This window comes from Barbus barbus (assembly GCF_936440315.1).
Source record: "Barbus barbus genome assembly, chromosome: 34".
Lineage (NCBI taxonomy): Eukaryota > Metazoa > Chordata > Actinopteri > Cypriniformes > Cyprinidae > Barbus > Barbus barbus.
This window is the reverse complement of record NC_136762.1, coordinates 11,330,599-11,352,507: the sequence shown is the minus strand read 5'-3', so window position 1 is coordinate 11,352,507 and position 21,909 is coordinate 11,330,599. Positions and strand designations below refer to the sequence as shown.

Sequence of the window (21,909 nt, the reverse complement as noted above, 5' to 3'; positions counted from 1 at the left end):
TAACATGAAAAAATATATAGGGGCTGTTTACACCTGGTCACTTCAAGCGTTTTGTAATATAAATCTGATCGCTCAAACCACTTCAGGAGGTGGTCTGGGCCGCATTCCAGACGAAACTGGACATGTGTAAACGCATCTGGTTGTTGAAACCACATATGTAAATTTGACTTGTCCCAAAATGTAAAAAATAAAAATAAACGTGTGAGACCGTGTTATAGGCTATATGACATTATAGTCAGATATGACTGCGCTAATGCAATACGCATCGCCGCAGACGAGTAGCTGAGTCTCTTCAGAAGACACGCAAACTGCCGCGAATGAAACTGAAAGACGCAGACGATCAACACAATACTCTTCATTAAAAGTATAAGACAAACTTTTCTTTCCAGTGCTGATGCCACGTGCTCTCCTATTGCGGTCTTTGATCTTGAAATGAGCTGATAATTAATAAAATGCAGCGCTTATCTTTTGATTTTGTTGAAGTGAATTTCGTTACATTTAAATATAGCGCAGGAATTGAAGATCGGATTTATATCTATTTTGCGACTTTGTGGCCATGTGTAAATTGAAACGTTTTAACAAATCAGATAGATGTCCGATCAGTGAAAACGCGTGAAATTTATTCTAGAAAAATCACGAGTGCACAATTTTATAAAATCTAAACATTTAGTGATAACATTATTTACTGGGGAACAAATAAAAGTGAATATGCGAAGGACTATATCTGGTAAAACGTTAAACATTGCTCTATGTATTGTTGTAAAATACATTAATGTAAACAAGTATATGTATTTATTTATAGATATAAACTACAAAATTAAAAGACATTTCTTTTAAATGTATAGCACAATGAAGACAGCGACATATGATAGAGGAGTCCCATCTATCATATATATCATAAATGTTGCTGCCTCCATTACTGTGCTATACATTAGATTATTAATAGCCTTGATAGGACAGAACAAAAAACGCTATAAATAATCTTTCATTGCGCAAAAGCACTATAATAGGAAAAGCTCCAATAGAGAGCAGCACAAAGTGCTTTTGGCTTCCCGTGCGCAGAATGATGCGCTTGAAGCAGCACGGAGTCACAGCGCACAGCTCCCCATAGAGAAGTTCAAAGCACAAAGGAAAGAGATATTGGTGCGTAGCTTATTAAATCTTTATTGATCCTTTTCGTTTAACAGTTTTAACTCTCAGTTATTGAGCGCTCTTGGAGAGAGTTTGACTGTCTTGACTGTCTTAACCGAACATGACAGTTTGAATGCTGAACGGAGGATGACAGACAGAAGCAATTTACGTGAACTTGAATTTAACGACTTAAATGTTCATCTGTACCTCACATTAAACTATGGAACGGCTTCAGAACACTTGGACTTTGACTTTATGGTGCTTTCTAATGTTTTTGTGCTTTCGTGGGGCTTAACAATAACACAGAATAATATACACACAATATCGGATTTGGATCGGTCTCGTCTGACCGATACCTGATCCGGCAGAAATTCCAGTATCGGAGCCGATACCGATCCTGAGTATCGGATCGATGCATCCCTATTTACACTGTAAACAATCAGCAAAAGGTTCGATTTATGAACGCAATAAGCGTTTTCAAAAACTGGGTACAATGAGGTGACATTATTTTACTCACCCTTTAACCATCGATCATTAAAAGGACATTTAAAAGTGTAAAAGCAAGCATTAACAAATTTCTTTCAACATACCATGAATAACTCCTAAAGACCCTCATCCTATCTGCAGCAACGGACGAGTTAAATACATTATAGAAATGTGTGTCTATATTTTGTAACAATTACATTTTACAGCATCCGTGTAAAATCAAACCTGGAAAGAGACATGAGGATTTGGGGAGTGAAAAGATGATGAAAAGATAAATGAAAGATTCTTAGTGCATTTCAGGGAATTATTCATGGTTTATATCATAAATTAAATTGGGAGAGCAGACCAAAAAAGCACAGTATTTTCAAGTACTTTTTTCATTTACTTACAGTGGAATAAAAAGGAAACATGAAAATAATTAGGACGAATATAATGCAGCAGGCTGAAAAGAGCTATTTCTATAGATGTTGTTATATCATGTCACATTAATATCTAACTTAACATTATTCTCCGGACTTCTGAAAACAGAAAATGAATGAAAATGCACAGCCCACTCAGTGAAAATGACGAATAAAATTTTTTTGTAGCGCAATCTTGAAATGATTTGATTTTGAAAAATTTGAAATGATTTGTTGCAGTCTTTTTGAGTGGAACTTCCCCAAACCAGAAATGCCTTCTATAATTTAAAACGTTATGAAAAAGGTGGATATATATGTGTGTGTAAATACACACACAATTTACAATAAAAATAAAAAACATAAGATTGTTATATAAATAAATACAGTATCTCTGTAATAGAAATTCTTTGAATCACATGTGTTCTAGTACCTTTACTGATACTGCTGAGACTGCAGACAATATGCTGAGAGGCCTTGGGGGCAGATAGCCTATGCTCAGACCCCCTGTAGAGCACTTTGACTTTGAGAGGATGCAAGTTGTACAGATACATCCACCAACCCCTCCTTTTCACCCCACCTCAGGCACCAGGCGCCAGTTTAGATGCATCTTCACACAGACAGCTTGGCGACGTTAGTTCTAATGGCCCTTATCTTAATCTGCTTTAAAAGCATCCTGCGATTCCAAAAGATCTTTTCACCTTTCCTAGCCCACATTTAATAAGTAGGCACTCTTAGCTGTTTAGCCCTTCTTGTCATGAGGTCATACCAGACAACATGGGGCAATGTGGTTAACAGGGTCCAACTGAGACGGGTTGGAAGCTGCAAAACCGCACCTTGAGACCCGTAAAGCGCTTGCATTTCTATTTGTGAGCTCTGAATTATATTGTTGAGGGGCCTGAGGGTGGTACAGCAAAATTGGTGTCATGTGGACAAATAGCCAGAACAGGCACACATCGACATGGTCCCTTGAAGTGGAGAGATTGGGTTCAAGCAGGAGTGTTGAGAGGTGTTTGGAGACTACACATGGTCTGCTCCTCCTCAGACGGGACTCTCAGGCTCCAGAACCTCTACAGTCTCCAATGAGTCCCTAAACTGTTCAGTTTCCAGATTAAATATTAATCCACATGGAACATTCATACATGGACATGATATACAATAGGGAATTTATGTGGTCAATATGTAAAGAAACTGATTCTTGTGTTAATGTTGGGGAAGCATACTACGATCCTGGTAGGCTAAATATTTTGGATGAAATATATTGGAATTGTATACTAAATGTACATTAACCATTAAAATGTACACACACAAACACAGATATTTAAGAAAGGTATTCATCCCCTCTGAGGATGCATCATGACAGGCAGCTTGAATAGGGCTGAATTATTCATGAGCTAAATGTAACAAACAATGAGGAACAAAGTATTTCTCAATGGCTTTCAATAATTGAACCGGTTACTTGAAAAGGGATACAGAAAAACCATGAGCCAGCACTCAAAGGTTTTGTTCATTATCCATAATACATTACGGCTACATATTAGCGCATATGGTCATCATCTGACCACTGCTATTGGATTTTGTAACAGTTACGTTTTGAGTTATGGCTTAGTGGATCCTCTACCGGAATGTCAGACAGAAACCAGTCTTACACAGCACGCAGATTATATTTTTTTATAGCATTTTATGGAAAACATCAGCATGTTTACAGGAATGCAAAGTTGTGGTCTCTAAGGCCTCCCAGTGGCAGCTTTATAGAGCTGCAGTAGCAAACTGACATGACTTACGTAAAAAACAACAACTAGTGGTTCAGAATCTTACATTTTGCACACATTATTTATAAGCAAAGAAATAGAAAGTTGCCACTGTATTGCTATGCAGTTGCTAAGTATGAGCAATAGTGATGTACGTACCTTGTAGGATGGCAGGAAGCAGAGAACCCCTCGGCTCACTGTGTGACAGACTTTCAACAGCAGGGCCCCAGCAAGGACACATTGAACTGATGAAAAGTGACAGAAGGGACATTTAAAATTGTATAAAAGATTTCCATAAAAAAAAAAAAAAAAAAAACAGCATTTATTTGAACTTTATGTTAATCAAAGAATCCTGAATAAAAAAAAGTGTAACTGTTTCCACAAAAATATTAATATTAAAATATTTAATGGTGACCTGTGACTTGCTGATTACATGATTCGCCTCCAGCTGGATGGAGAATTTGATGCCCAGTTCAGAGGAAAAGGAGCCCATGGGAGAGAGGGTGCCCGAGGTCAGCACAATACTCCACACTGAGCCGCTCATATATGAAAATGCCTGTTGTGACACACATCACCAGCCATAACAGCTTATCATTCATACTCATACAGACAACATCCAAATGAGATTTTAAAAGTACTACAGAAAAAACAGTTGCTCTTACCACAGCATGGTTGAGGCAACAAAAGCTCAGGGTGTGCACCAGAGTTTTGGTGCGGGTGCTCTGTCGGCGACGCTGGGGTCGTGCAAAAAAGGCCTGAGCGTCAGGCAGGTCCTGCTGGGTGGTCCACATGTAGCTCTGCTGGAGGGCCACACGGTAATCATCTGCAAACCTGTACATTTTCACGATAAAAAAAATAGCAAGTAAAAAATCAAGTAAAACTAAGATGAATGTAGAATAACTAAAGTGGCTTACTAGAGAATGTAGATTTAATCAAAGCTTTTACAAAGACAAGGATTATCAAGTACACTACAATACCTTGGAAGTTATTTTCATTCATTAAACTAGGGCTGGATGACATGTCAATAATTGAACATACATTTGTGTTGATTTTGCTTCCAATATTATAGTTTATTTTAGTTTCCTGAAGACTGTGTCATTTAAATAAATTCACCAACCCTCACTATCCTGCGACTTGCAAGTATGATAGTATTAGGACAGCAATATTTTAATAGCATCTCTGATTTAAACATCAGTAGCAAAAAAATTCATTGTTTTACTTCTTGCAGTTTATTTTGAATTTATGGTTCCTCTGTAAATTTCACACTTAAATCTGGTCAACTTTTAGGAGTACACCAGCATAAAGACAGCCTTACAGCTAAAAGACATAAAACTCCAATTAAAAATCACGGCCAAAAACCTTTTTAGAGATAGTAAGGTAAGAAGAATGATGGGTAGTTTATGATAATGACCTGCAATTTTGTCTGAAAAGAAATTTCAGCACCATAAAGAGGCTTTTGAGCATTGACTGAGTGTTGGAGCTGATGGTGGGAACCTGCACCACGTCTTCTCTCCCGTTCACTAGTCCAATCCGCTCCTCCTTCTCCAGCACCGCTGCCAGGTTTTTCTACACAAAGCAGAGACAAGTCAGATAAAAAAAAGAGGATAGACTGTTAGTATACTCCTGGTCAAAGGTGAGGAAGATACATGGAGGAAGGATACCTGTAGCAAAGAGAAGGTGTCTGCTGTGATGCCAAGGCCATGGAAGATGCCAAGAATCTCGGTCTCCGTCCAGACCATACAGGAAAATTCATATTCACGCTCCTCCAAGCTATTGCAGCTTTCCTGCACCCAACTATAGAATTTTAAGGAAACAAACATAATGAATTTAACTTCATTTCTTTCAAAGAGCAATATTAAGCTTCCAAGTTAACACAAATTACAGATTTGTCCAAATAAAGAAATATCAAGAATCTTCAGAAAGCAGATCTCTGACATATTATTACATCTCATGATAAAGCAGAACATGGATATCCTACTAAGATGATAAACTGTGGATGATAAACAGGCCTGTGCTGATCGCGCCGAATGTTGTGTGTCAACATTCCATCCATCTAATCATTTTAATTTATTAGTGTATATATTACTCTAATAAATGTAGTGTTTTTATACACACATCAAAAACAGAAATTAATCATCTCATTTGTTTTTTTCTGAAACACAGCAAAAAAGTCTTAAATTTATGTAAAGCAAAAAAGCCCTACATTTTACATTATATTATATAAATTATATAGATTACATAGTAGCTTATGCATTGATGCTCACACTTTCACGAATGAGGGGGTCCAGCAGGTAGTTGTAAGGACAGAACACGATGCAGGCATCTTGCATGAGCTCCCGAGCTGCGTAGTAAGCACAGGACCGTAGCTTACCCCCAAGACGGACCAGATCCTCAATGTCCCAGGCCTGATGTAGCCCATGAACCCAAAGTGCTCTGATCACGCATTTTATGCACATTGTGGTAGTACCTACATGACAGACCCTGAAAAACATGGAAATATATAAACACACCCAAATAATAATATTTATGAACAATGTTTGAGATGCTTAGCAAGCACCAGCAAGACCAAGATTGTGAGTTTGAATCCCAGGGAATGCATGAACTGATTCAAACTGTTCTTGTATTAAAACAAATTTGGATATTTGATGAAATTAAACCACATTTATGGGACACAGTTCCCTGAGTTTTTGTACAATTATTTAGGCAGGTGTCTTCCTGCAGAAAAGGGAAGCATCTGTGCATTGTTTCGTGATTCACTGGAACCTGTAACATGCTGCTGAAAGGCTGATGGCAGCTTCCAGTATACATACTCAAAGAGGGATTAGCCGTCAATGAGAGCACAGGATAAATGTCAACCCGATCATGCCGTTTTTATCCCCCTGTCCTCCAACTCTTATGAAGGTGATGATGGCATTGCTGAGGGGTGTGCGACCTAACGACAAGTGTCTGAAAGGCCTATGCTCTTCAGCCATTCAGTAAGACCAGGAGAGCGGAATAAAGACTCGGAGTGGGGCTCATATAAAGACACAAGAGATGGGGCCCCAGGGAGGATGAGGAAAATGACAGCTCATTCTCTCCTCTCTCTGAGCGGGGTTGTCAGCACGGTCTTCCCCGCTTTCATGTGCAGGGGCACGACACAGTTGAGAGGTGAGTGGACACCTGTGGTGACAGCATAATAAGTATTATTACGCAGGCTGTCCGATGGTCAGAGACTAAGCAACACGGACAATACCGAAGCTCCCACTGGAACAGTGCGTTTGAAGCCTTTGACAAGGCTGCACAACAAAAAAGGTCTGTATGACTGATTGGGGATATTATTGCCTGCAACTGTTCTCCACAGCTTTGGTGACGGAGATTAAGTTTGTGAAACCTTAAATCAAGGGTTTGCGTTTCAGGGTCGCCAGCTCGTCTTCTTTTCTTACGACAGTGTTACAAGTGAAAGGAGAAGAGGGTTCACAGAATAAGTGGCCACACTTGCTGTTTGGCCTGCAGGCTCCTGTGAAGATCAGGAAACAAGGTGTTTGGTTCCACAGAAAAGAGTGGGTCAATCTCCGTTCACAAGATCCAATTCAAGACTTTCAGTGGCTAACAAATTCATGATGAGTTGATCACTACTTGGGCCCAACACTTAAGGATGAATAGGGCACAAGCCATGACCTGTACACTTAGGAGGGCAGAGGAAATAGTGGGTGAAGGGGTTATGTTTTGCTATACACACACAAAACACAATTATCACGAAAAAAAATCTAAAAATGAGACCATTCTAATAATGTACCACCAATTTGGACCACCAAAACTGACAATCTTCAGTCAAATGCTCTTTGCAGCCAAAGAAAACAGGCCAACAATGCAGACAGAAACTGTTAGGGTGCGGCCACATTTACTGCTGTTCAGTGAATTTTGTGGGCAATAGGCATCAGGAATTCCATGTGAAAGATTTCCCATGCAGATTTCACAACGGGTTCAAGTTAGTCACATGGATTTACCGCATTGACGAAGATCTTTGGTTTGAAAGTGGCTTCTGCTGAAATTATGTTAATGTAATCCTTTCCAAATACTATGTAACACTACACTTTCTGTTTGAATAAAGTCATCATTGCACTGAACAACGCAAGCACAATTGCAATGTTTTGACATCTATACTGCTATACAAACAGTAAGAAGAAATAAATATTATAAAGTTAAACTTTACTTATTTCTATGATAAAATATTCTAATATTCATAGAATATCTAGAATATGAAAAATTATAAAAATATTAAATCAAATTTAAATGATTCCAAAAATAGGCTAATTTCAGTTTTTAAAGGTTTATTTTTGGCATTTTCACCTTTATTACGATAGGACAGATCAGAACTGACGTAGTGCAACGGCGCTGTATGTTGGAGCACTGTCCACAAGGCTATTGGTGCTGACAACTCATGCTAAATTTAAAATAAGTACTTTTAGTAATACATTAAGGCCCGGTTTCACAGACAGGGCTTACAGTGCGTTCACACCAGTTGGACACACTAGTTGGACGCTTGAACATTTTGAGTTTACTCGCTTCATGAAATTCGCTTCACAACAGACGCAAATTTGCGTCATGGGAGGGGCTTCTTGCCAGGCGGCTCCAGTCTCGTTGCGAAATGGCTGACATGGATTTTGTTGAGAGGGTAGTTGAACTTTATGTGCTATGGAAACACTGGACGCGTGTATTTCAGCCGAGAATGTAGTTGTTTAAAACTCAAATCTGCGGTTTATTTATAAAAACAGCGCCTATTTGAAAATGTGCTTTGCCGATTTCGGAGCCGTGAGCTCCAGGCGATCACCGGGCGCTTGTGCTCATGTATCCCGAAGAGAGGAGCATAACCTCGGCTAGTCCTTCTGACATTTGCCGCTGCTCTGATGTCTCTGTAGTAGATAAGCATAAGATATCATTCATTTTGGGTAAATCTAACAGGTAATCTTTGGTCTATGGTACAGCTCCAGGTATCCACATACAGCGACAATGATTTTGTCCTCTATTGTTGTTTCGGATTTCTGCCTCTGCTCGTAATCACGTCACTACTAGAGCAAGCTCCTGATTGGATAGCGCGGTGCGAATATCCGCCAAAGTTCAGATTTTTCTAATTTTTCAACGCACGTCAAACGCCCAAAACGCTCAATTCGCGCCGCAGGATGCCTATTCGTGTCTTTGCATTGACTTAACATGTAAATCACTCGCGCTTAACGCTTCATTCGCGTCTGGTGTGAACGCACCATTAGACTAAGCCAGGATTAGGCCATAGTTCAATTAGGACATTTAAGTGATTTTTATAAATATGCTTTGAAAAAAAAAAAAAACATTACCGGTGTGCATCTTGAGACAAAACAAAGGCACTGATATATTTTACGATCAGTCAGTGCAAGTTTCTTTCAATTAAAACAGCTCAGACTTACATTTTAGTCTAGTACTAGGCTTAAGCCTTGTCTGTGAAACCGGGGGTAAGCTTTTTTCGCCTAATGTATCCAGAATTTGCGTTTCTTAGAATTACTTTTACTCTAAATATAAGTGGAGATTTTAGGACAATCGAGATAAAGAGATTAGGGATGTTCATTTCGGTTATTTCTCCTAACCGACAACCGCCGCTCGTTAACCGACAAGATTATTTTAAATTAGAATTGAATTAAATTAGAATGTATAAATGTCTGTGACCCTTTAAAAATACTAACATTTGTTTTCCGGGGATTCATTTTACATGTGCAAAAAGCAGCAAACAACAGAACATGAGGATTCACATGGTCATATATCATATCACATCACACACCTGCAGCACTTCTGCGAGTGGAGAATACACACATACATATATATATATACACATTAGGGTGGGGCGATGTCTACAAAACTGGCATTGGACGATGTCTAAAGTGAAACATCGCGATGGACGATGACATTGGGGGGTAGGGGGGAGTTAGGGGGTGTGCCCGAAGTGTGAATCCGTATTCAGAAAGACACGGAAAACACATAACGATTGCCTGTTATAGTTACTTTACAGTATATAAGATTTCACTTACCACATAAACAGAGTAAGGAGAGATGACTGAGGATGATGGCGAATGATTTACAGATCCTGAGCACCACTGACAAGTGCTCTCTCTCTCTCTCGCATGCGCCCAAATATGATCTCAGGTATGGAAATTTGGTACCGAATGATTTAATGTGAATCGGTACTCTGTAGTACCGACGCAATTCGGACGGTACCCTTAAAAGTACCGAGTTCGGCGCCCAACCCTAAATGCAGCCTGTTCATTATCATAATAAAATACAGTCAGTCAAACATATGGAAAAAACACACAGCTCAGTTTAAATATGTAATAAAATCTGTGGCGTTAAGCGTTATCACCGTATCGCCGTTGTAGGATATCAGAGACTGAATCAGACAATTTAAGATGCACCAGAACATTGAAACCTGAGGAGCTGGAATTCAGAGAGGCCCCAAGAAAACAGGATAACGTCGTAAATCAGATTCCTAGCTCCAACTAGTCTGAAGCAAGCAAACTAACCAGCAAGCCTCTTTCACAGAACAACTTACAACCGTGAGACAAAGGAACACTTATTGATAATTCCAATTCAGGAAGGATACCGTCAAATTTGGGGCAAGTATTCAAGACTGATGGTCAAAGAGATTGCAGTCACATGTAAACTTGTAATAGAAAATCACGAGCTACAGACTCTCTTGGGGGGTCTTCCCCCATACAAGACAAAGACTGTCTGCTTCCATATGCACCTAAAATCATCTTAAAAGACTTTCATTTTCAATTTTTAATGAAACTAATAATTTCTATGCATAACTGCATATTATGTATGTAACCCACACATTTGACTATCCTTGTTTTAATCACTTATTGTGTATGTCTTGCTTTTAATAAGTATTGAATAGCTTAAGCCCTAAAGAGTAATATTCATGTTTGGTATGTATGAGTTTGAAAATTCAATTAATTCTTCAATTAATTCTTTGTAAAATGTATCATATTCTGGTTATAGAAATCGCATTCAAAAGTATGTTTTGCAAGAGCTTGTAAAGTTCGGACATGTGACTGACCATTTAACATGTTGATTTATTGATTGGGTGGAGAAACAAAACAATACCCCGAGCAAGGACAGCATCTAATTGGTCAAGACGTCCAGATAGGACGGTCTGAAAGCAGAGTTTAAAAACTCAGGACACCATCAAACTCTCTCTTGGTCCTCTCCCTTCTCCTCTTCTTCACTTTTGCCACCGCGTTTTGACGCTGCTCTTTGAGCATGCTCTGGCCCACGTGCCAGCTGCTACCACAATGAGAAGAAAACCACCTAGTCTCGTTACATCCTTTTATTCTTATTCTTTTACTTTAGTTTCTTTTCTTTCAGTGGAGTTTCGTGTTCTAATGTAAGTTTGCTGCAAAGTCCAGTTCCAACTGCACTCGCTTCAAACTTCAACCAGACCAACTCCGCATCTTCAGCCAACGCCCAAGACTTCACTTTAAAGACTACGGAACTCTCAACCAATCAGACACTTCGGGGAACCCCCCGATCTGCAAGGACAACGAGACACAAAGGAAACCCCTTAACACAGGCAAAGCAAGCAAGCAACACCTCCAGTTTCTAACTGAATCGGTGTATTTAATATAATTTTTTGCCTCATTGAGAAACTCAAAGCGAGGGTTAAATAAGTGATTGATGGTTGTTCAGGTCTATGCAATTGAACATATTGCTGTAAACTTGGGATTTCACATTTTCATTCTCTTAAACTCATCCTTTCCTTACTTTCTCTCTTTCTGCAACGTGTAAATGCGTAAAATTTTACATAATAAATAATATTTTGGCGATATACAGAAACATTTGATTTTATCGAATGAAAGACCCAACGTTGGTTTCCGTTTTGTTTAAGCATAAATTAATTTGTTTTGGCTTGTTGTTTATATAGCTATAGCTTCTTATATTTTTAATTCTTGTTCTTTTCTAAATCCTGTTAAATTGAAAGGATTTGTTGTGGAGTGAGGGGAACTAAAATAGCCTAGCTATGTTTACAGTGTTTATTATAATGTTTGTAAACATTTCACGTCGGCATTAGGCCTATTTCTGAATGAAATAATATAATGCGACTTATACCCTATTTATATATTTTTTTCTCTAAAAAACGCATAGCGTTTTTTATATGCGTAGCATATTTTAACCATGCAGCAAACCTTTTAAAATATTTTGATTGATTGGCCTACTGAAAAAATAAATAAATGAATTACTTTTTAAACCATTTAACTGATTGTAATAATCAGTCAAAATTCGTCTGGTGGGTCAAGGGTTAACCGGTTAAAATGAGCATCCCTAAAAGAGATTCATTGATGATCTTTAGGTTTCTCTCAAAAGACTAATATTGGCAGAGTTCAGGGTTCAGGCCTTGAACTCAGTGAACCAGGAGATGTCTAAGTCTACTCTCTTTTATCCCTCTGAGAGGCTCTAATGATGACAGATGAATGAAGAACCTGTGCTCAAAGGTGGTTGCAATGTCACATGGTGTAACATGGGAAGGGGCTGACTCACGTTCTTGGCCTCCAGCAGCTCCTTGCAGCGCTCGTTGCGGTTGGCATGAGGCACCACTTCGGGATGGACACAGGTGTGGTCTCGGCTGGACAGTATCATCATGGGCACGGTGGAGTAAAGCGTCCGTTTTAGCTCCCGTGCGATCTGTGTGATCTGCTTATGAGTACGAGTGCCGAAGAAGATCTTTGGGATCTTTTTCCTTCCACTTCCCTCTTTGTCTTTATCACTGTCCTTGGACTTTTCAACCGTTTTCTGTCCTGCTTTGAGGTCGACGCAAGAACAGAGTGAACAAGACACAGGAGACTGTGGAATACAAAGAGAGAAAAACAAGTCAAGCATAAACATTACAAAGAGAAACAACCTACTTCAAGCAATGCTACAGCCCTTGTTTGTCCAGATCATGAAAAGCCTTTTGTATAAGCGGTCATATAGATAATCATTCACATAACAGGAAAATGCTATAAGTCAAGACGGAATGACCCCAAGCAAGACTGTAATTTTAGACCGTGCCATTGTTCATGCTACTGGCCCCTCTGATTGGATCTCTTTAATTGCAGCTTTCACACAAAGGGCTATGCTTGCCTGCAGCCAGCTCTAGTTGGTGAAACTGATCTTGAGGATGGTATGAGCATTTTAAGTGTCCCACTTTCCCTTCCATTCATAGGAATGACACACAACTCATGTGTAACATAGCTGGTGTCAAGCAGAGAGTCCCTGCTTCATTTTGTGGGAAACGGTAGTATTGTCTGAGTACTGAAATACTGCATGCATAAAACAAGAAAAGTTTGTGAAGTGTTTAAATCTGCAGTATATGTGAACTGCTATGCCTGCAATATTTAATATAGGAACTGTTATAAAGGAACTGGACAGAGTGAATATTTCTTCGCATTGAGGATTAGTGAGCTTAATCTTTCACTGTATGTTAATGAATCAGGTTGATAATTGTTGCTGATAGGTACGCGCAGATGGCGTAAGCAGTTTTTATAAATAGATTTTTAATTGACTTTACAACTGTATTGTTTTAACATTTTACCATGCTTAAATCCATTCAGCAGAATTCTGCACTGATTTTAGTGAGAAAAATCTGCAGAATTCTGCCGAATGGATTTAAGCATGATAAAATGTTAAAACAATTCAGTTCAAAAGTTTGGGATCAGTAAGATTTTTCCAACAAATTAAATTGATCAAAAGTGACAAAGACATATTTCTGTTACAAAACATTTCTATTTCAAATAAATTATGTTCTTTTGAACTTTTTAGTCATTAAAGAATACTGAAATATCTAAGTTTTCACAAAACTATTCAGAAGCACAACTGTTTTCAACATTGATAATGAAAACTGGAGTAATTGTTGCTGACAATTCAGTTTTGCTATGACAGGAATACATAATACAACTTTAAATTGTAATAATATTTCACAATATTAATCGTTTACTGTATGTTTGATAAAATAAATGCAGACGTGGTGAGCACAAGAGATTAAAAAAATTTACAACTACCACTAACTTATGAACGGCAATATACATATGCTTACAAAACATGTTTAAATAAAATCAATCAATCAATCAATCAATCAATCAATCAAGGTCAAAGAAACTGTAAATGGCAAACTGGTCTAGATCATTATTTAATTTCTATTAAAAAAACTATTCAAAGTTTTGACTGTACTAATAATGCAGAGCTTATTTATAGCATTAGTTAATGTATTAATTAACTTTAACAATGAACACTACATTTATTACACTCTTTATTAATATTTGTTAATGTTAGTAAATAAAAATAGTCGTTCATTGTTTGTTCACAGTGCATTAATGTTACCAAACAGAACTTGTGATTTTAATAATGCATTAGTAAATGCTGAAATGAACATTAAATAAGATTAATAAATGCTCTAGAAGTATTGTTAACTAATGAACCTTATTGTAAAGTGTTACGTCAATAATTGTAAATATTCCAAGTTAATTTAACCATCACAACATTATGCATATGAAAAATTCTTGTTAATTTTTAAATTTACTAAAGATTACATTTACTTCTGTTATTAATTTTTTATTGTATTTACATTAAAATTAGTTTTGAACTTGAAGTGAGCATCAGATGGTGGCAAAGGTAATCTAAATGAGCATGTACAATTAAATATCCAATATTGATTGATACCAATAAATGAAATCTCCTCTATCCGTCTTGCTTCAGTCCTTCAAAATAACAGTAGGTTTTTGTCTTTTCCTAAGAGTGACAGCAAGATTATCCCTCATAAGCAAATGCTAAGTCATGGCGTGTGTTACACCTTCACATCAGGGATCAAGCTGTCCTTTAGCCTGCACTCCACTGAAGAGGTCCAGCTCTGGTTACCCGAGCTGCTTCTCAAACCTTGTTTGTCATTAAATATTGCAGTAAGTGATAGAATGGAACCGAAAGTGAGCCGTATTGCAAACTGTCCCCTGATGAGACAAAGACCCAGGCCGACGTGCTAAATAAACAGAGAGCTGGCAGCAGCTAAGGTTACGGCTTCGCAGGAAGAGTTACGGCCCTGCCGATCACCTTACCTGCTGCTGCCATATTCAATAGGCTAGTCCAAGTATTCTAGTAGCCTCCTATACCGAATAATTACTTATTCATCGCAGGGGGGAGAGAAAGGGCTGATTGTGAATGGGAGGCCTTGTCAGCAGCCGTGCAGGAAACAGCTGACACAAGGGTATCCGTTACACGCAGCCTGCCAGTTTCGGCCCATCTCGCTACCGCACAGCAAATAAGACACCCCTGGAATGCAGATAACAGCTTCCATTGGCCAAACCTGCGGCCACAGACACATTCAGGCAGAGTGGCGCATTCTTTCATGACGAGGCACTGATATCAGTGGAGCAGAGAGCTACACCTCAGGCCACTCCAGGCCTCAACAGCGGCTCCTAATAAAACAGTGCGTGGCATTGTGTGGGAGCGTTAACCCAAGCATGCTGTTCCAGTCAGGGCAGACACCTGTAGATGCATCTAGCAGCTCAATGCTCGGCTAAGAAAATGTGGCCATTGTTCTGGCACAAAAAATGAGCAAGGATATTGGGAAAGTGTCTTTGGGGGTTTGTAGAAGCACTGGTGTACAATGAAAGCGTTTCACAGCTCTTGTGGGGCCTAACAACTAGTTACAGTTCAGGGCCAGCACACATACTACAAATACATAAAATAAACTGCTGGTCACTATATGGTGTATTTTAGGGATATTTTTTTTCCAAACCAGAATCGAATGATCTTCATGACATTAAGTGCATTAACAGTTTCAGCACGTGCAAAATGAAAGTGAGTTGGAAAGTATTTTCTATTCATCATAAAACATACAGCACGACCGGTGTCGAGCAGATTACCCCAATAAGTTGACTTCTTTTTGGATAAAAAAAAAAATACAGTGCAACCTATGAAGCCAAAAGACTTTTAGGACCTGGTTCTCTTTAATGAATCAAAAACATACAGCACTAAGTGTAGTCCATTGCCCATGCTAATGACTCTTAGGAGCCAGCTGTTTTTAGTAAATCAAATACATTGAGCAGGACCAATAAAGCCAGTTTACCAAATGACGTTTATGAACCGGCCCTTTTAAATTATTTAAAAACATACAGCATAACTAGTAAAGTCAGATTCTCTTACGAGCCAGTTGCTTTTAATTAATCAAACACAGAGAGTGTGATCAACAAATTCAAAAGCTTCCCAAGTGAACAACTTTCATGATTGGGTTATTTTTTAATCAGAAACATACAGCATAACTAGTAATGTCTGATTCCTGAAATAATGAGTCTGATTTAATAAAAACAAGTAGCTTGTAAAAAACATACAGCAAGAACAACACAGTTAAAACATTTCCAGGTGAATGATTTTTATAAAACACTTTTTAATTAATCAAAATCATACATGTGAAGTTAGATTCCCAAGCAAATAAACTTATGAGGCAGGTGTTTTTAGTGATTTAAACACAGACTGCGATTAATGAAGTCAGAAGACTCCCTATAGTGAACAACGGTTGAGCCGTTTCTTTTTTTAAGAATCAAAAACACAACCAGTGAAGTACGATTCTTAAGCTGATGATTCTGATTCACTAAAACCAACTGGCTCATAAACAAAAAGTCAAAAGACTCCCAAGTAAACAACTTTAATGAACCGTTTCTTTTTAATGAATTTAAAAACACAGCAACTAATAAAGTTCAATCATTGTGCTAAAGTTGTTTTATCTAATCGCAGGAGGGAGAGGAGGGGAGGTAATTTACATCATTGTAAATTTTGAGAGTTTGGGAAAGTAAGGCGTTTGACACCATTATTGTAAACCTTTTGGTCTCTGTTTTTTGGCTAGGAAGTTAGGTTAATATATTGTTTTATTTTGGCAAGGGTTTGGTTTAGGTAAGAGGTTTTAAAAGTAAGAAAGTTTTGTTTGTTATTTTGGCCATGTCAACTCCCGAAGAAAATGCCCTTATTTATTTGACTGTTGTATTTTGTTTGGTTTCATTAAAACCCAAGATTCCCTGCTTCCACTCTTTCATTTCATGTTGCGTCCTTTACCCCTAGATGGGACGTAACATGAAATTGGGGGCTCGTCATATTAATTTTATGGCACGTTTAGTGACAAGGTATGAAATTGTGTATTTGCGTACTCGCTGCTTTTGCAGAGTTTTTTTTTTCTCGTGTTTGCCTGGTGGTTTTCATCAAGTGAGGGAGGAAGTATAGGGTTTACTATGACGTCGAAATCTGAACCTGAAAAATGTATGATCGCTCCTACAGAAGAACAATTTGAAAAGTGTCAGAAGGATGATTTATTGTTAATTGCAGATTTTTTTTTTCCTCGAAATGTGCTGAAGAGAGAGATTAAGGAGGCCTTGCACAAGAAGTTGGTAAAACAAAGGATCTTACCTGGTGAAACTGAATAACAAACTCAAATTCAAAATAATCTTTAGTGAAACCATTAAGAAAGTAGAATTAAGACGAATCAGTATCAGAACAGGAATTGTTAAATTCCTGTGTGAAGAGGTGGAGGATTCTACCAAGTACTTATCAGTTACTGGTGAAAAACATTATAAAAGCTGGGTTTGTTCTGTCAGACAGTGGCATTTCTGTTTGCCAGGTGAGGTGTGGAGAGAGCAGCTCCTGTGTTTGAGATGGTGAGGCTAGATTGTCTGCGCTCTACAATGGCCCTGTGGTGGAAGATGCAGGTCTGAGTGTGAGCACGAACAATGGAGACTGCATTTCAACAGGCTGGTTCTGAGAGCCTGACACCTGAGAGACTGAAATCTCACACTGTCCGCCTGCCTGGGCCACTGCACCCTCACCATACAGATGGACAGAGAGAGAAAGAGATAGTGGGCGAGAGACAGAGACAGCGAGCGAAGCATTTCAGTGAGGTCTTTACTCCCTATAGCCCTCCTGATAGCTGCCCCGGAGCGCCCCCACCCTGCAAATCCCCAATCTCACAAAGCACCTGTTTATCCCCGGAGCGCCGTAACCAGCGGGTGAACCCCATTCAATATTTATCCCAGGCTTTCACAGATCACTGCCAAGCAAGGCAAACCTCTTAATTAAACTGGAGCTCACTTCAAAGGGCCCATTGAATATGTCAGTCAGTGCTGGCAGGGGTCGAGAACGGTGTCAGGTGAGAGAGTGAAACCTAAGGCCTGCTTTCTCTTCTCCCCCTTACCCAACACACTCATCGGACCGCCCATCAGGCCAGGGCCGTCCTCTTCGGTGACAGTCCACCAATCTTGAGGAACGCATAGCACAAGTCACTCCTTTTCCGTTGTGCCAGTTGTAAGCAATATGTCCTACGGTGTGACAGGACGATCACACTGACACAGATTCTTTTCACCAATGGCCATGTGAATACCTGTGGTGTTTGTTACATTGCATCAGATTTTCTAAGAGGCTTTTACTGCATTTTATAGCCCTACATGTCAGCATCTCTCACCAAAACAAATAAACTATCTTCATAATACCACTTCATAAACCCAGATTAGGAGAATTTCTGCTTGATGGAAAATGATGAGTTGCCAATTGTTTGTTTAAGGTTATCAAAATTATGAACAAAGGTCAGGCAGATTTCCAAAGTGAAATCCAAAAGGCCTTCCCACAATGTCTACAGGCTAAAACTAAACAAATCTAGCATCCTCAAACATCTATAATAACCCTGTTTTGCATTGACGCAGACATTGCTTTGGTGCCATCCATTCTACTGTATGTAGGATGAAAGCAACTATGTATGCATACATTTAACGTGGAGTCATATGGCTTGTTGTGGCACAGTACAAGTCAAATTACAATAATTTAACAGAGATAATTCATGCTTACAGACACATAATTAAGTGTCCAACAGAAGTGTGAGAAAACCCAGCAATAAATCCAATAATATTCCAAAGCACCTTTGAAATCTGTTTTGAGCCATCCTCTGCTGCCACCAAGTGGTCAACAATAAAATAACACAACATATGCAATATTACATTTATACAATTACAGAATTTATTTAATAATTATAAGTTGCAAATTAATGATTAATTATAAAATTGTTTATTATAATATTATATTTCTTTAATAACACACTACTCTAGTGGCATCCTTGGTAAAAATAAATAAATAAAAAAAGTAGGGATAGTGCACCTAAAAATGTCAATTCTGTCATCATTTACTCACCCTCATGTTGTTTCCATGGAACAAAAAAGAAGATATTTTGAAACAAATGCTTAGTATATTTCCATACAATGGAAGTCAATGATAACCAAAACTGTTTGGATACCATCATTTTTCAAAATATCTTCTTTTGTGTTCAGAATAACTTCTTTTGTGGTCATACAGGTTTGGGAATCATGATGTGAGTAAATCATGACAGAATTTTCATTTTTGGGCAAACTATCCCTTTAATGGTATTGGATGATGAAATGAGGAGAAATATCAAACAGTGCTCTCCATGGCTATTATTAACACTTTATTACATCATAGTCTCCCAATTAGAGATAAGAGCAGAAAATGTGTTTGAGGTGCACTCACACAACACTGTGGCTGCGACTGGCCGCTGTCAGATCTGGCACCACTGTTCAATTCCATGGTCCAACTCTGAGCCCTGGGCACCGGTCTCTGCTCCTCCTCTTCATCATCAATGTAAATCACTCCTCGCTCGAGACATCTTCGCTTGCTGCTCTGTGGAAAGGAAAAAAAAACTGAGTGTGACAAGACTCAACAAGCCAATCAACAATGTCACAGGAATAGAAGCTATTTGCCGAGGTAACCATCTGCTCTGTGTTTGGTGTACGAATACACTTCCTGTCAATCTTAAAATCATCATCTTGTCCTCCATTGGAGAGAGAGGCCTGAAGTTTCTGAGAGACGGGAAGACAAAGTGGACTTCCTAGACTGGTCACTTTTGACTGCTGAAACAAGAAAACATACACTATGAGAACAGACAACATTTAAGTAATTTATCATGGTGTTTCACGTTTTTTGATTGCAAATATGTTTACTTGAGCAGAAGTACCTTCACAAGGAAGATCAATCAGAGGTGGTTTAGATGCTATGCTGCTGGAAGTGAGGTGTGCATTTCGGTTATGGCACACACACTGACATGGAGTAGCCACTGCTGGTTTCTTACAGTCAGCAAAAATAGGAGCCATTATAATGCATTGTCTTATAGAGTGAAGAGAGTTTATCATCACAGAAGTCAAAGACAGATTAGCTTGTCTCTGTGAAGCATAACAGAATAGTTCATTTGGGGTCTTGGATATTTCACATGAAATGGAAGTTGTTATCAATTTGACACATGGAAATTTTTGCAAACAATTAATACTTTTTCAGCAAGGATGCATTAAATTCGTTAAAAATTACAAGTTTTTGATATCGATATACAATGAATATTGATACACAAAGAATATAATATATTATGCTCTTTTGAACTTCCTTATCAAAAAATCCTGAACAATTCCTGATTTCTGAAGGATCATGTGATACTGAAGACAGGAGAAATGCCTGCTGAAAATTCAGCTTTGCCATCAAAGGAATAAATTAAATGTTTAAATATATTCAAATAGAAAACAGTCATTTTAAATTTCAAATGATCATTTTACAATGTCACTGTTTTTGCAGTATTTTTGATCAAATAAACGCAGACTCGGTGAGCATTAAATGTTTTACTGACCCCAAAGTTTTGAACAGAAGTGTAAGTCTGGTTTTTATGCATTATTTATCATAAACAGAGCTTGTTTTGTCTGTGGCAAGACAAACAATAAGATGCCATACAGCACCTTTGTTTCCTCTCTATACCTTAGTAAGTGTAAATGCCAGAACTATGAACCTTTTTCACATTTCCGGGTTTCTCAGCAGAAGTCATCATAGGTGGATAAACTTCTATAGCAGTGAATGGGAGACTACCACAAATATATTTTTTGCATTCCCATTTGCTCAAATAGCAAAAGAAAAACTCCACGACAGTGGCTTTCAAAAAAAAAAAAAAAAATAGAGAAAGACTGATAAAAGGCAGCCAGAAGAGTGAGCGATGTCAAATTTACCATCACTCCCATAGATGCTGTATTAGAAACACCCTCCCAATAGCGTTAACAATGTTTTTGTAATTTAATGCAAAGGTAATACAATACAAAATATAGTGATATAAATGTGCATACATTTTTCTAAAAATGAAAACTGTCCATTGACAGAACAGTTTAAAGCTTGTCGAAAAGATTTCAAGACATACCAAACTGTGCTTGCTGCCATGCGACGGCTGAACAAAGCAAAGCAAGACTCTTTCCACTGCCAGTTGGGCTCTCCAACAGACAGTGCTGCCCATTGTTAAATCCACGAATGATCTAAGAGAGATCAAAACATGAATGACAGCAATCAATCAAAACTAAAGGAGCTGTTTTAAAAGCTTTGTATGAAGATGTTAGGATCATACTGAAGATAAATGATTGCAAATATGTTTACTGACAGTAAAACACAAGAACAACTCTGTCAGTACAACAGATCATACTGAGTTCATCATGGCCAGCTGAGAGGGATAAGCTTGGCAGGGGAAGTTTATTTTCACCCCTCCTATGGTGTACTCCACTGGAGCAGCAGCCATTCTGTGTCCAATGGAGGATGTCACTGTCTGTGGATACACTCAGTGGAGCAGCATAAGACTGGAAAACTGGCTTCATCTGACAGCTCTGCTCCACCCAAGTGAATTGTGGGTAAACACCAAATTTATACCAAGTCTGGCTAACCATCTAAACTGACTGATTATTTCGGAATGTAACGTTAGCAAAACAGAGAACAGAACTGAAAAATATTTGTTTACTAATCAATTTTTTGGGATTTGAATCTGCTCTAAATTCATCTATCTATATGGATAATAAGTAAACACTTAACATGACGGTAAGAGGACTAACGTTACTAAACACAATTCAACCGGCTACAGGAAGGATAAAGGAGTGTTTTAACGTTATCATAAGCATATACGACAAAACTGACTACTTAGCAAGATATTTTCTGCTATTACTGCATTTACCTCAGGTGTAATGTGTTTAAGAGGAATATCAGATGGACAAAGAAAAAATGCATTTTGACGGTTAAAAGTAGCTGTGTATGTAAACTAAATAAGGCACAAAAATGAA

The 21,909-nt window shown here is 38.3% G+C and overlaps 1 pseudogene across 1 annotated transcript in view; it reads right to left on the bottom strand.

Moving 5' to 3' along the window:
• LOC306853810 (Fanconi anemia group J protein homolog) overlaps positions 1-19,692 on the bottom strand; it is a 40,193-nt pseudogene extending 20,501 nt beyond the window's left edge. Inside the window, exons 1-9 of the transcript in view lie at positions 19,313-19,692; positions 12,305-12,607; positions 6,028-6,244; positions 5,709-5,737; positions 5,425-5,557; positions 5,175-5,329; positions 4,426-4,594; positions 4,146-4,319; positions 3,923-4,008 (exon numbers count right to left, since the gene is read on the bottom strand). The product of the transcript in view is annotated as a Fanconi anemia group J protein homolog (transcript). The remainder of the gene's footprint in view (positions 1-3,922; positions 4,009-4,145; positions 4,320-4,425; positions 4,595-5,174; positions 5,330-5,424; positions 5,558-5,708; positions 5,738-6,027; positions 6,245-12,304; positions 12,608-19,312) is intronic.
• Between the last annotated feature and the right edge of the window lie 2,217 nt (positions 19,693-21,909).